The 13,883-nt window shown below is 39.0% G+C and overlaps 1 non-coding gene across 1 annotated transcript; it reads right to left on the bottom strand.

The window, feature by feature from the left end:
- Positions 1–1,585: 1,585 nt before the first annotated feature.
- On the bottom strand, positions 1,586–1,693 carry LOC122107155. Its single transcript, XR_006147298.1, has one exon. It is a non-coding gene; the product is annotated as a U6 spliceosomal RNA (small nuclear RNA).
- Positions 1,694–13,883: the final 12,190 nt, after the last annotated feature.

The raw sequence follows: 13,883 nt of genomic DNA, 5'->3' as shown, positions 1-13,883 counted from the left end.
GGGAGGGGATGGTAGGGGGAAAACAATGGAGGGGGTAACAATGTTCAAGAGGAAGTGTACTCATAACCTCACTCATGTAACTGTAACCCTCTGTATAGTAGCTTTACAATAAAAAAATAAAATAAAATAAAATAAAAAAAAAAATATTAGGTAAATATTAGTTGAATTAAATTTTTGGATATAGGAAGTTTTAGCATCTAAGAAAAAGCAGTTTCCTCTCCCTTCCGTAATCTGATCATAGAGCTTGAACTCTGGAACTCAAGCTCTCCCTTGGCTTTTTCACTCATGTATGTATTCTGTCACTTGAGCTACATCTCTTCTTTCTGATTTTTGCTGGTTAATTGTAGACAGGAGTGTTAAGGACTCTTCCCCACTCTTATTTTCCCTAGGCAAGCTTTGAACTGCAATTCTGTATTCTGAGGAAAATGTAAATGCTTGTGCTCCTGCTTATGAAAACAATCTTTTGAATCAGAAAAGTTAAAAAAAAAAAGAAAAGATATTTTATTCACATGAGAAAATCACAGGAGAAAAATAGACCAATAAATGAAGTGTACTTTATAGGGATAAATGTAGTTTTAGATCAAATTTTAAAATATGGTATTATATGGTATTTGTACAAACTTTGCTTACAAATACTCCACTGCCAGAATTGAGTCATTCCCTTGTGGCTCAATTTTTAGAGGGCTTCCAGTTTTCTGTTGTTTTATGTATTGCTTCCTTTTTAGGATTGATCCAAGAGACATTTTTAAGACCCTTCATTCCTCTGTGTTCCGTTTTTATAAAATGGGAATTCTCAAAATGGCACATTCTGTCATATATGGGTCATCTCCTCACTTGCATCTGTTCCTTACTAATGGATTTTCAGAAAAGAGAAAAGGCTTTTACTCTTCGGTCAAACCATCTGTTGAGGATGGTGTGGGATACTTTCTGAAATTACTGGGAAGTTCTCTGACCATATTCAAACTGACTCCATTGTCTGTTAAGACAATGAGCAAAACAGTCTTTCACTGTTTCCCATCTCAGCTAGGAGGAACTTCTTTAGAATTTTCCAAAAGAAGCCAGTACCTACTACTATATGAGCATCTTGGATTATTGAAGAGAAGGCTTGTCTCAAAGTGTGGTTTTATATATATATATATATATATATATATATATTATATATGTATTTATTTTTGTAAAAATACTGTACACAGGGGTTACAGTTACATGAGTAGGGTAATGAGTACATTTCCTATCGAGCATTGTTACCTCGTCCTTTGTCTTTCTCCTACCATCCCTTCTCTCCCCACCTCCCCCCCCACCCCCCCCAGTTGTAAAGTTCGTTTTCCACATAGTGTCTTGTACATCCCATTGTTACAATGGGTCAACCTGTATCCTTGTTTCAGCATTTTGTTATTTCCTTTTCCCTCCCCAAATTAGAAAAATGTATATACAAGATGTAGGACACTGGAAACAAATAGAGTGAAAACAGGTTATACCAATGGGGAAGAACATATGAAAGAAAAAAATCATATGGTACATTATAAATACATTAAAAACAACAGCAAGAAGGATAAAACCACTTGTCCCTGTCTTGGGGTTCATTTCCGTTATCATCATCTTATCTGAATTTGCATGTCATCCTTGCTCAGAAGCCATGCTAATCTTCTCTCTATCATTCCAGTTTTAGTGTATGTGCTGCCGAAGCAAGCACAAGTGTGGTATTTCTTGAAGAACTCTGAGGCTATGCTGTTGTGAGAGTGTTGATTTACTCTTGGAAATTATGCTTGATTCCCCTCTACTGGCTATTACAAAGCATGAATCATGAAAAAATAAGAGTTTTATTAGCCAAGATGTTCTCTCCTACCTCTTTTGCTGTGCTGGGGATTGAACCTAGGACTTCAGTTTAGCTTGATAGGAACTGTGCCACTGAGCTATATTTACAATAAATCCCTAGCTCCAAAAGTCTTTTTTCCTTCCTTTTGTTACTTGTTTTGCATAATAGCATATAATAACATCTTTAAATTTATAATAGTAGCTAAATTTCACTAAGAATTCATACAAAGTACCAAGTTTTGGTACCTGATTCAATAAATTACAACTGGAAAATTATATATTTTTTATATGTATGCATTTTGAATTTCCTTAACATCCAAACTGAAGAACTACCATTAATCCCTTTTGTTACTGCAGAGAACCAGAAATTGTAAATGAAAAAAATGTCAGAAGCTCATCGGAAAAAATTGCATGTACTATTTTCCATAGAAACACTAATGACCTCTTACTCATTAGACTGAATTGCCTTCCTAAACTGTTTTCACCTTCAGATTCTGTAACTACTACATAGCCTTGGAGCGGTAGACTGTTTTTATGTATATGTGTGTATTTTCAATATTTTAAAACTGAAATGTCATGATCTTAAACTGGCTTTTCTGCCTTCAGTCTGCTTTCAAGGCTATAATTACAAAGGTAGAAGCCTGAAAAATGATATGAAAGGTGATGTAGGTTGATCAGATGGAAGTTATTAATGTTTCCATAGAAATGTCGACACTTCTTGTAAGCTGCATTTATGTTGAACAAATATGTGAGCATAATAGGTTATATAATTAAGAATCCTTAGTGGTCCCCCCCCCCCCCCCATGTGCTTTTTTTCTTCTCAGATTTCACTTTAAGAAAAATGACATTAGGAAGGGGGAGTTGTTTTTGTTGCAGTTTAAAAAATATGACCTTGATATTTGTAAATGTGCAGACGGGGAATTATTACTTGAGGCTCTGCCTGCCAGCTTTTGCTATGTAGACTAACAGTGCTATGTCTCTGTATTCAAAAGCATTTTCTATTATCCCTGAAGTGCAATTTATTAGGTTGCCTCTGCAAAACAAAAGCTAATGGTCCAAGTGGCACCTTATTTGCTGGATAAAAATGCAAGAGGCAGATGTGGTTTCACTGTAGTCTAGCTAAGTAATATTTATTACAGAAAAAAAAAAATTCCATTTCTGCTCAGCCTCTATCCAAGCCATTCATTGTACCACAAGGAACCTAGAAGTCAGATAAAGGTCGGGAAGAACTCTGAAAAATGGCTTTAAACTAAATTGTAGAGTTCCTAGAATTTAAGTGGCTATGGGGTGGTTTGCCATGTGTATTTTGGTTTTGATACGGCATGATTTTTGTTTCCCAGTTGAAATTTTAGAGCATACAGTTAGAAGTAGAGTGAAGCTAGTATTGGCAAACTTCCTAGTAGCCAAAAACTTCTCCTGTGTGGTAAAGGTCTTCATGGTACAGTCCTGCTGTTTCTCGTTAGATCAAATTGCTAGACAACATTCTGCTTCTGCTCGTTTGTTCTTTCCTCTGCTTCTTCTGAGTATTTTTCTCAAATACCCCTATTCCTTCCCATACCCTGATTCCAAGAATTCTGCTTTTCCTTTAATTTTTTTCTTTCTCTTTTGTGGTATTGGAAATTGAGCTCAGGGCCTTGATTGTTACGCAAGTAGTCTTATCACTTGAGCTGTGCCTCTAGTTAGTCCTTCTTTTTTGAAAAAAGGTTTTTTTGCCTACAATGTGAGGACAGATAGCAAAGTGTTACATGTGACTTAGAAGGCAGATGCTCATTGGGAAGGCCATTCCCTAATGCACACTGAATCTGGCAATGTCTTTATCCTGGACTTCCACCCTCTAGAATTGTGAGAAGTTGCTGCTGATTGTAAGCTACCCAAGTATTTTTCTATAGGAGTCTGAATGGACTAAGACACCTGACATTTTCCCGTGGCTATTGTAATTCTCATTGCTTATATGTAGTCTGTCTGTCTCCCCCCCCCCCCCCCCCCGCTCCCTCCCTCCCTCTCTCTCTCCTTCTCTGTCTGTCTGTCTGTCTTGGGGGCTTGAACTCAGGGCCTGGGCACTATCCCTGAGCTGCTTTTTGCTCAAGGCTAGCACTCTACCACTTGAGCCACAGCACCACTTCTGGCATCTTCCATTTATGTGGTACTGAGGAATTGAACCCAGGTCTTCATGCATGCTAGGCAAGCACTCTACCACTGAGCCATATTCCTAGCCACAACTTGTATGTAGTTGTATGTAGGTGTCCTGAGATGAGGCATCTCAGCTGTTTTAAGCAGCTTCACAGAACTCTGGTGTTTCAGATTCAATCTCCTTGTTCAAATCTTCTACACATTGATTAATATAGACTTAGTCTGTGACTTTGATTTAGTAGACTATGATCTTAAAGGAAGAGTTGTATGTTTAGTTCATCTTAACATTTGAACACCTTCTGTAATATTTTCAGCATAAAGGCAGTTCTGTATATGGATATGACATAGTCCCTACACTTGAAAAGCTTAACTACCTAGTTAGTGGAGTAGGTACTTAAACATTTATCATTTGATAAAGGTTGGGAGAGGCCTTTTCTGCTTTTCATATTTCATTGTGGTGGTTGATATTTCATCTGGATCTTGAAGGGTAAATAATTTTTAAATCAGGAGGAAGAGGGAGGAGGAAGTCAAGATTGAGAACATAGGAAGGCAAGAAAGGAGATAGCAGGTTTGAATGATATAACCAAAACTCAGCTAAGAAGTTGTGTGTGTGTGTGTCTGTGTGTGTCTTTGTGTGTGTGTGTGTGTGTGTGTGTGTGATCCTGGGACTTGAATTCAGGGCCTGGACATTGTCCCTAAGCTTTTCTGCTCAAGGCTTGTACTCTGCCACTTGAGCCACAGCTCTATTTCTGGTTTTTGGTGGTCTCATGGACTTTCCTGTGATCCTTAGATTTTAGCCTCCTGCAGTTTATTTTTGTTTTCTTTTGGGTAATTCATAGCATTAAGTAGAACATGACAGGTATTAAATGACTTATAATTTGCCTATGTATTTTAATTCCAACTGACTTGGGTATCCTTATTCGTAATTACTGTGTTGTTTATTTAGCTCCTACTATGTGCTCAGATTTTGCCAAAGATAATTTTTTTGTTTGTGTGTCAGTACTGAGGCTTGAACTCAGGACTTTACCCTTTCAGTTGGCTTTTTCAGCTCAAGCCTGGTGCTTTACCTCTTGAACCACACATCTTCTGGTTTTTTGCTGGTTAGAGATAAGAGAGTCTGGACTTTTCATCTACCCATGGCTGATCTTCAGATCTCAGCCTGAGTCTCTAGGATTGTAATCCTAGCATGAGCCACCAGCTCCTACTCAAGATTTTAAATTGGTATCTCTTAATCCTTGCAACTGTGGTAAGTACTATTATTTCCCTTTACGTTTTAAGGTGGTGACATAGAAACTCGGACAGAAATAGTAGTTAAATATTATGGTGAGGATTAAAACTCAATCACAAGTCAAACTGACTTCTGTGTCTGAAGCTTTCCACACCATATGATGATACTTTTTTTTTCTTTTAGTTAGCTTGGAGTATCTCACAAGTTATAATCTTTTCCCCTTCCTGTTTTTTCTTTAGGTTTCTGTCAGGATGAATTGACAGAGCTCGATCCAGGCACTAGTAAGTTCTGAATTTTTGTTGGTAAGAAAATGATGTAAATATATATTTATAAAGTATAATTAAAGGTGTCCTTGATAAGCCTTCTTTAGTTGGCTCAGAAGTGGCATACTAATGATGCTTTCCTTTCCTCTTCTAAATATTTTTAGTGGCCAGTCTATACATTTAATAGGATGTTAGTTTGGCAAAAATTCTTATTAATACCGATTTCCTTGTTTAATATTCTCCATTCTCCAGTGAAATCAACAGATATACATGGATAGTCCTATGTTCAAAACCACTTTTCTAAACTATTGTCTAGATTTGTTTTTGGTTTGTTGTTGTTGTTGTTGTTGTTGTTGTTGTTGTTTTGGTTGGTCTTGGGGCTTGAACTCTGGGCCTGGGCGCTGTCCCTCAGCTCTTCAACTCATGGCTAGTGCACCACTTCCAGTTTTCTGGTAATATATTGGAGAGTCTCATAGACTTTCCTGCCCAGGCTGGCTTTGAACCGAGATCCTCATATTTCAGCCTCCTGAGTAGTTAGTTTTGATCCTTTAGTTCAAAGAAAGATTATACTTTGTTTAGAAATTTATAATTAAGGACTGGGAAGGTGGCTCAGTGGTAGAGCGCTTGCCTTGCATGCCTGAGGCCCTGGGTCCGATTCCTCAGCACCACATAAGCAAAAAGAAAAAAGCCGGAAGTGGCGCTGTGGCTCAAGTGGTAGAGCGCTAGCCTTTAGCTGAAGAGCTGAGGGACAGGGCCCAGGCCCAGAGTTCAGGGCCCATGGCCGGACCAAAAAAAAAAAAAAATTTATGATTAATAACCTTTGTACCAGTTTTCATTTGTGAAGCATTTTCATCTGTAGTCTTTTTTCTTTTTTGGCCATATAATTTGAACTCTGGGCCTCATTAGACAAGCAAGCACTCTTTTTTTTTTTTTGTCGGTTGTGGGGCTTGAACTCTGGGTCTGGGCGCTGTCCCTGTGCTCTTCAGCTCAAGGCTAGTGCTGTACTTCTTGTGCCACAGTGCCACTTCCGGTTTTCTAGTGGTTTATTGGAGATGTGAGGCTCATGGACTTTTCTCCCTGGGCTGGCTTTGAACTGTGATTCTCAGATCTCAGCCTCCTGAGTAGCTAGGATTACAGGCATGAGCCACCGGTGCCTAGCTAACTAAGCACTCTTACCACCACTTGAGCCAAACCCCTGGCCCTTTATCAGTAAGGTTAAGGTATGAGAGTGATCATTTCAAAAATCTAGGTAAATGATATTTTTCAGGATTATGTCAATCTTGATCACAGTCATTTGTGTTTCTTGATGTGCTATGCAGTGTTTGAAGACATGATTATAATTGTGAGAAATAAGACACTTGAGTCTCCTCTGTGAACAGAGCTTAATTTTCATTAATAAAAGATCAAATGATAATTTAGATTAAGAACTCATGAGATGAACTAGAGGTATTTTTCTGGTTCTAGGACTTCAAAGGTCACAGAACTGGTTATTTAGTTTTACTAGTTTGCAGTTAAAGTAAGTACATAATAATATTCACTTCCCCTATGCTGTCTTGTATCTCTCACCAGATATGATTTACACACTTTTCTTTTTTTTTTTTTTGGTCGGTCATGGGGCTTGAACTCTGGGCCTGGGCGCTATCCCTCAGCTCTTCAGCTCAAGGCGAGTGCTCTACCACTTGAGCTACAGCGCCACTTCCGGTTTTCTGGTGGTTTATTGGAGATAAGAGTCTCACAGTCTCTCCTGCCCGGGCTGGCTTTGAACCGCGATCCTCAGATCTCAGCCTCCTGAGTAGCTAGGATTACAGGCGTGAGCCACCAGCGCCCGGCGATTTACACACTTTTCTAGCCTGTGAGAATGACCATTAATTTCTATCTATCAGTATAGAATGGGAGTCACCAAAAATTTACTTGTCTTTAAAAATTATAGTGTAAAATTTTCTTTTCTTTTTAAAATTTTACTTGTGTATGTAAGTAGTATTCTCAGCGATACCTATACTATCTCTGAGAAATTAATAATACTTTTATTCTTCAAATAAATAAGAATCCAATAATATCTTAATAAATAAAATAAGAAAAAATAAAAAATAGAAGACCTTAATAATAACAATACAGTTATCTAAAATTATTTTCAAGTTTCTCTTCTAGTATCACTAGGATTCCAAAAGTTGATGTTTTTCACTACTACCTCCTACCAAAAAGAAATAATAAATAAACTTGGAACATGGTAGCTTAGGTCTGTAATCCTAGCTACTTGGTAGGTGGAGATTGTGGGGGAGGGGTTCTTGAGACTCCCATCAAGCAAGAGTGAATATTCCTATGTCAGTCCGTCCTGACTTTTGCAGATTAGATGGAGACTAGGGATTTCTTTTTGTTGTAACTTTGGAATTCAGAGGGTTGAGGACTTCCCCCAAAAAATTCCTGGTGGAGAAGGTTTGTTTATACTTCCTAATTGTGTAAAAGGAAATACATTTGCAATTAATTTCCATACATTTGCAACTAATTTTCATTGGCTGCTGGCTGTAAAGAGCAGATTTGGGGCAACAGGCGAGATGTGTTAGAAGTAGTTGAGGAAAGACTGACTTTATCGATTCAGGTATCCATTCATTTAAACTTTTTTTGTTGGAGCAGATGGGCAGCTATGTTTAGAATATGAGCTGCTGCTCACACTGCTGCCTATGATTCCTGGACTTTCTGGAGTCCAATGTTATGGCACAGGTTCAGGCTAAGTTCATTTCTACAAGAAGTGTCCTTATACCATGCCCATTAGCATAAGCTAGGGACAAGGGCAGTCAAAGGTCAAGAGAAGTTCACAGCAGCATAACCTTTCTGTGCTTCTGTTTCCAAATAGCCCTGCTTTGCCCTGCTCCCCAAGTTTTTTTCGTCAGCCATCATGTTTACCGTGTAGCTGTAAAACCCAAAAGAGAACAAGGACTGACTTGATACAAGGGAAGTTTGAGAATAGAGCTCATTGTCCCTTAAAACAGGAGAAATAATTGATTTATGTTTGGGGGCCAATTAGGCTATAAAACAGGAACAGTAAAGGGACCTGTGACTTTAGGATAGCTTTTGCTCTGATTTCTGTCCCATAGACAAGGGGCTCCCCAATAAAGGCTGTCAGCTTTCTCGGCTAAATTATTAATTCCTTTCATGCCTCTCAGGGATGGTAAACAGCACATAATGCAGGGAAACAATTGGTACTGTTCACTTATTGGGCAGATAGAGGGTCAAAGGGGAAATAGCTGGATTAGCAACAGCTGTTCTCCCTCCCTTGTCACACTTTGTCTCTTGCCATCTATTTCAGCAAATATATTACTGAATTTTTGGTATATATACAATGAATAATATACAATAAAATAATTATATCTGGAATAAACTTTGAGCAAAATTAAAAATACTTGTTTTAATTCACTTTATAAAATTGAAGGTGGATGTTCTTTTTGGTCTATGTTGATTCTTGTCTGATGCTCAACTTCTACAGTCCAAAAGAAAGCAAGTACTTGAATATTAAACAGACTAATTAGAAGCTTTTTAGCTGTGGTTGGTTGATTGGTTGGTTTATTGATTGGTTGGTTGGTTGGTTGATTGATTGTACTGGGTGAGGTTTGAACTCTAGGCTTCACATGCCTGTCATCCCAGCCACAGTGGGAAAGCTAGAATAGTAGATTCACTGTCCAGGTGCATTACCCAGGAATATTGATAACCTGTCTCAGAAAAAAACAGTACAAAAGGGGTTGAAGGTATGATTCAATGCCAGAGCACCTACTTAGGAAGTACAAGACTCTTGAGCTCAAAATAGAAAGGAAGATATAGTAGAAAATATACTGAAGAAAAGTTAATTGTTTCCATTTTATTTTTTTTTGTTTCCATTTTAAAAGCAGCGATATATTTGGAATTATTTGAAACTTAAAATATATTGCACTGTGCATAAATGACAATTTAGAAATAGACGAGTTTTTTTTGTTGTTGTCCTTTTTTTTCCACTGGTCGTGGGTCTTGAACTCTAGGTCTGGGCACTGTCCCTGAGCTCTTTAGGTCAAGGCAAGTATTCTACCCTTGAGCCACAGAGCCACTTCAAGTTTTCTAATTGGAGATAAATGTCTCGCAGACATTCCTGCCCCAGCTGGCTTTGAACCTCAATCCTCAGATCTCAGCCTTCTGAGTAGCTAGGATTACAGGTGTGAGCCACTTGCACTCAGCTGTTCATTTGGTTTTTGTTTTTGTTGGTCATGGGGCTTGAACTCTGGGCCTGAGCACTGTCCCTCAGCTCTTCAGCTCAAGGCTAGCACTCTACCATTTGAGCCACAGTGCCACTTCCGGTTTTCTGGTGATTTATTGGAGCTAAGAGTTTAACTGCCTTTCCTGCCTGGGCTGGCTTTGAACCACGATCCTCAGACCTCAGCTTCCTGAGTAGTTAGGATTACAGGCATGAGCCACTGGTGCCGGGCTGTTCATTTGGTTTTTAAGAACTAGTACTTCTTTTGGTTCTAATCCTTTTCATCCATTCTAACTTGGGGAATGCCTCACCACCTCAGTCCTAAACTGTACAACAGGGAGATTATTCCTGAAAAATTTTGCTGCATGTAAATACAGTGAAAGCTGCTTTTGTCTTTGAAAAAAAAATAAACATAAGATAAAAAGAGCTTTGAAAGTTTAATCTTTGGCCTTTCTTGTCATCCATGGAAAATGTCCACCAAATAGGACTGTATGTACTGTGGGACAAACATGCAAGACTAAGAGGAGTTCGCATGAAGACAGCTTGTCAGCTTGTTACAACTAACTTCACCGTCAGATATTTGGGGATCTCAAGGAGACTGTGTAAAATTGATTTATATATATATATATATATATATATATATATATATTCATTCCAATATTCTGTCCTATGTCCTTCTGAGTTTATTCATAGTTGTTAAACTATATATCATTTTTTTTTCTTAGAAGCTTATATATGCTTAAATATTAGGTGTAGGCTAGATATTAGAGATCAAAATCAAGTAAAGAAAAGGAAATAACTAGCTAGGCACCAGTGGCTCACTCCTGTAATCCTAGCTACTAAGGAGGTTGAGATCTGAGGATAGCAGTTCAAAACCAGCCCTAGTATGAAAATCCATAAGATTCTTATCTCCAGTTAACCACTAGAAAACCAGAAGTGACACTGTGGCTCAAAATAAAATGGTAGAGTACTCACCTTGAGTTGAAGGGATGAGGGACAGCACCCAGGCCCATAACTGACAAAAAAATAAAAAAAGGAAAGAAAAAGATTGTCCCCATTTTTGCAGATGAAAATTGTGAAGCACAAAATCAGAGCCCCTATTTTAACTAATCTGTCCTGTTGTAACTCTCTTAATTTTGACACGTCTCGTATTAATAGTGTAGTTCCTTGATAGAGCACTTACTTGCCTAGCATGTGCAAAGTACTGGAATCAGACTTCAGTACCACCAGTAAAAATAGATAAATGGAAAGAAAGGGCGGGGGGAAGCATATAATAATATGTAACACATATAGTCATTGTTTATATACTAAAGAGTAAAGACTATTTTTGAAGTGCTGTGAGCATGATTTACATATATTAGGATGATTTTGGACACAAAATGGAATGATTCACTATGGAATAGGTTTCCAAAGATAGCTTTTATTGTTTTGGTTTTTATTTTGGGTCCTGTCATGGCCCTGGACTCAGCCTGGGCGCTGCCCCTCAGCTCTTCAGCTCAAGGCTAGCACTGTACCACTTGAGCCACATCACCACTTCCAGGTTGCTTTTTGTTTATGGGTGCTGAGGAATCGAACCCAGGGCCTCAAGCATGCAAGGCAAGCGCTTTACCACTGAGCCACCTTCCCAGCCCCAAAGATAGCTTTTATAGCTAAGGTTTAGGCCTATACCTTCACTTCTCAGGCAGGTTTTTTCCCAAAGCAATTTTAAGATAAGGACACAAATCTCCCTAGATTTCCCTCTTTATGTCCCCCTCCCCATCCCTCTCCCCATTCTGTACTACATTCTCTAGGTGATTTAGGTATTTTGCATTCATGACAATTCCTAGAGCTGCTTCCAGAGCTTTAATGGAATCTGCCTCATCACTGCTGAGTCAAGTCTCTTAATGTGGCTTTTTGCTGGGGAGTTCCTTCTGATAAGGATTTTTTTGAACAGAGTGGGAGCGGTTGAAGATCCAGATCTTAGGCTGAACTCTCATCTCCTTGACCTCTGTCCCTATTTCCGAGTTTATACTGATTTGGTGGGGACTCTCTGGAGCCACGAGTTTAGCCCTTGTTTACGATTGACAAGATAGTTGCATTCAAAGGCAGTTGTTGGGTTCTTGAGTAATCTGGACTTCTGCAGTACAACTGTCTCTGGTGAGTGCAGGGGATGCCTGAACATCTAAGTCTGGAGATTTGTAATGGATGACTAAGAAGGAATGAGGAGAAACTCCAAAGGTGTAGCACTCTAAGAGTGTAGCACTTGTTTTTGTGTGTGTGTGTGTGTGTGTGTGTGTGTGTGTGTGTGTTTGTTTTTTTCCTGTGGGAACACCATATAGTAAATTTTTATCAGAGATTCTTTTTTTTTTTTTTTTTTGCGTTCTAAAATTTTTATTATAATACCATTGACCTTATCTCAAGTGGTAAGGGGTTGGCAATTTGATATGTGAGAGATGTAAAACAGAGTAGGCTGGCACAATGCTGTAATTCCAGCACTTTGAGACTAATGGGAGAACCGTTTATCAGAGATTCTTACATGTTTATTTCATTAAAAAATAAAGTACTTGAGGGGGCTGGAAAGTTGGCTCAGTGGTAAAGCGCTGGCCTTGCATGCATGAGGCCCTGGGTTCGATTCCTCAGCACCACATAAGCAAAAAAGAAAAAACCTGGAAGTGGCGCTGTGACTCAAGTGGTAGAGCGCTAGCCTTGAGCTGAAGAGCTGAGGGACAGCACCCAGGCCCAGAGTTCAGGCCCCACGACCGGCTCCCCTCCCCTCCCCCCCCAAAAAATAAAGTACTTGGATTCAATATATGATAACAAAATATTTCTCTGTGCTAGGCAAATATATCAGGAGTGTAGGGACATGGTAGATTAAAGTTACCTCCTTGCAAGTTACAAATGAGCATTTTCTCTAAAAAATCATGTGGTGCTTTAAGTATGTTGAGAGTATGCTAACTCAGTCCTAGATGAGTCCTTAATATGTGTTATTTGGGCACAGTTTTGTCAATTAACCCCAGTCTGTAGCTTCTCTGTCTCAAGTTGTTTTGTCTAGTAGCTGTTGTGGAGATGACTCTAGTTTACATTCCACCAATGGTGCATGAGGGTTCCTTTTTCCCCACATACCTGCCAACATTTGTTGTTTTAATTGAATTCTAACTGTGGTGAGATACTTGTTTTGATTTGCGTTTCCTTTATGGCTTGGCATGATAAGCATTTCCTTATGTGTGTCTTTGCCATTCTTACCTCTTCTGAGAAGTCTCACCTTCCCTCTCTTGCCCACTTAGTGGTTGGTTTATTAGGTTTGGGAGGGGTTAGTTTCTTGAGCTCCTTGTATATATTGTCTGATATTGCTGGTAAAGATCTCCCAGTTCATTGGCTGTCTTTCTAGCTCATTAACTACTGCTCTGCCACTGTTAGCCCCAGCTCAAGATCTGTTTTTTTTGGTAGTTAGTTGGAGATGAGAGTCTCATGGGCTTTCTGGCTGGTCTGGTTTCAAATTTGATTCTCAGATCTCAGCTAGTAACTAGGCATAAGCCACTGGTGTCCAACTTAATGACACATAATTTAAGACAAATCTCCATTCTGATTTCAACTTCCAAGATTCCAAGGCTAGTTTGTAAATTAAGCCACTCAGGCTCTAGCTTTTCATGTAGAATACAGGTTTCATATTAAAATTTCTCTTAAATTGAAATTGCTCTATGTAAACGGAATCAGTATCCTCAAGTATCAAGAACTATATTGAAATTTAAGAACAGAGAAAAGCCCTAAAAAACAGCATTTTCAGCTTTCTCTTTACTCTTATTCAGTAATGAAGCCATCAGAATTGACTTCCTTTTCAGAGTCAGGAGTATATTAAGAGCTAGTATATCAAGAATGAAGGGAGCCTTCAGTAACTTCTCAGGTAACCTGGGCTGTCCTGACAGTTGCAGGGTTAATAGCAGAAAATGACATGAATGCATGGTGCAGTGGAGAACACATGAGTGGAAGTTTGTGTCTTCACAGTGCCACTTCATGGCATTTCTGAGTGACCATAGGCAAGTTGTGAAGCTCTGTTTTTTCACCCATAAAACAGTAATAATTGAAAGAGGAAACCACACATCCATCCCAGGGGACCATGCAGAGGCAGGCAGGCACAGGAGAAAGATTGATTATTATAAGGTTTATTAGAGGAGCCATATTTCCCCCAAGAAGGGAGCACATGGCCTCCACCACCATCCAGGTAGCAGGAGGGTCTGAGGGATAGGATGTGAGG

Source organism: Dipodomys spectabilis, unplaced genomic scaffold (assembly GCF_019054845.1).
Source record: "Dipodomys spectabilis isolate Male_0828 unplaced genomic scaffold, ASM1905484v1 ptg000046l, whole genome shotgun sequence".
NCBI lineage: Eukaryota > Metazoa > Chordata > Mammalia > Rodentia > Heteromyidae > Dipodomys > Dipodomys spectabilis.
This window is presented reverse-complemented; position numbering and strand designations above follow the sequence as displayed.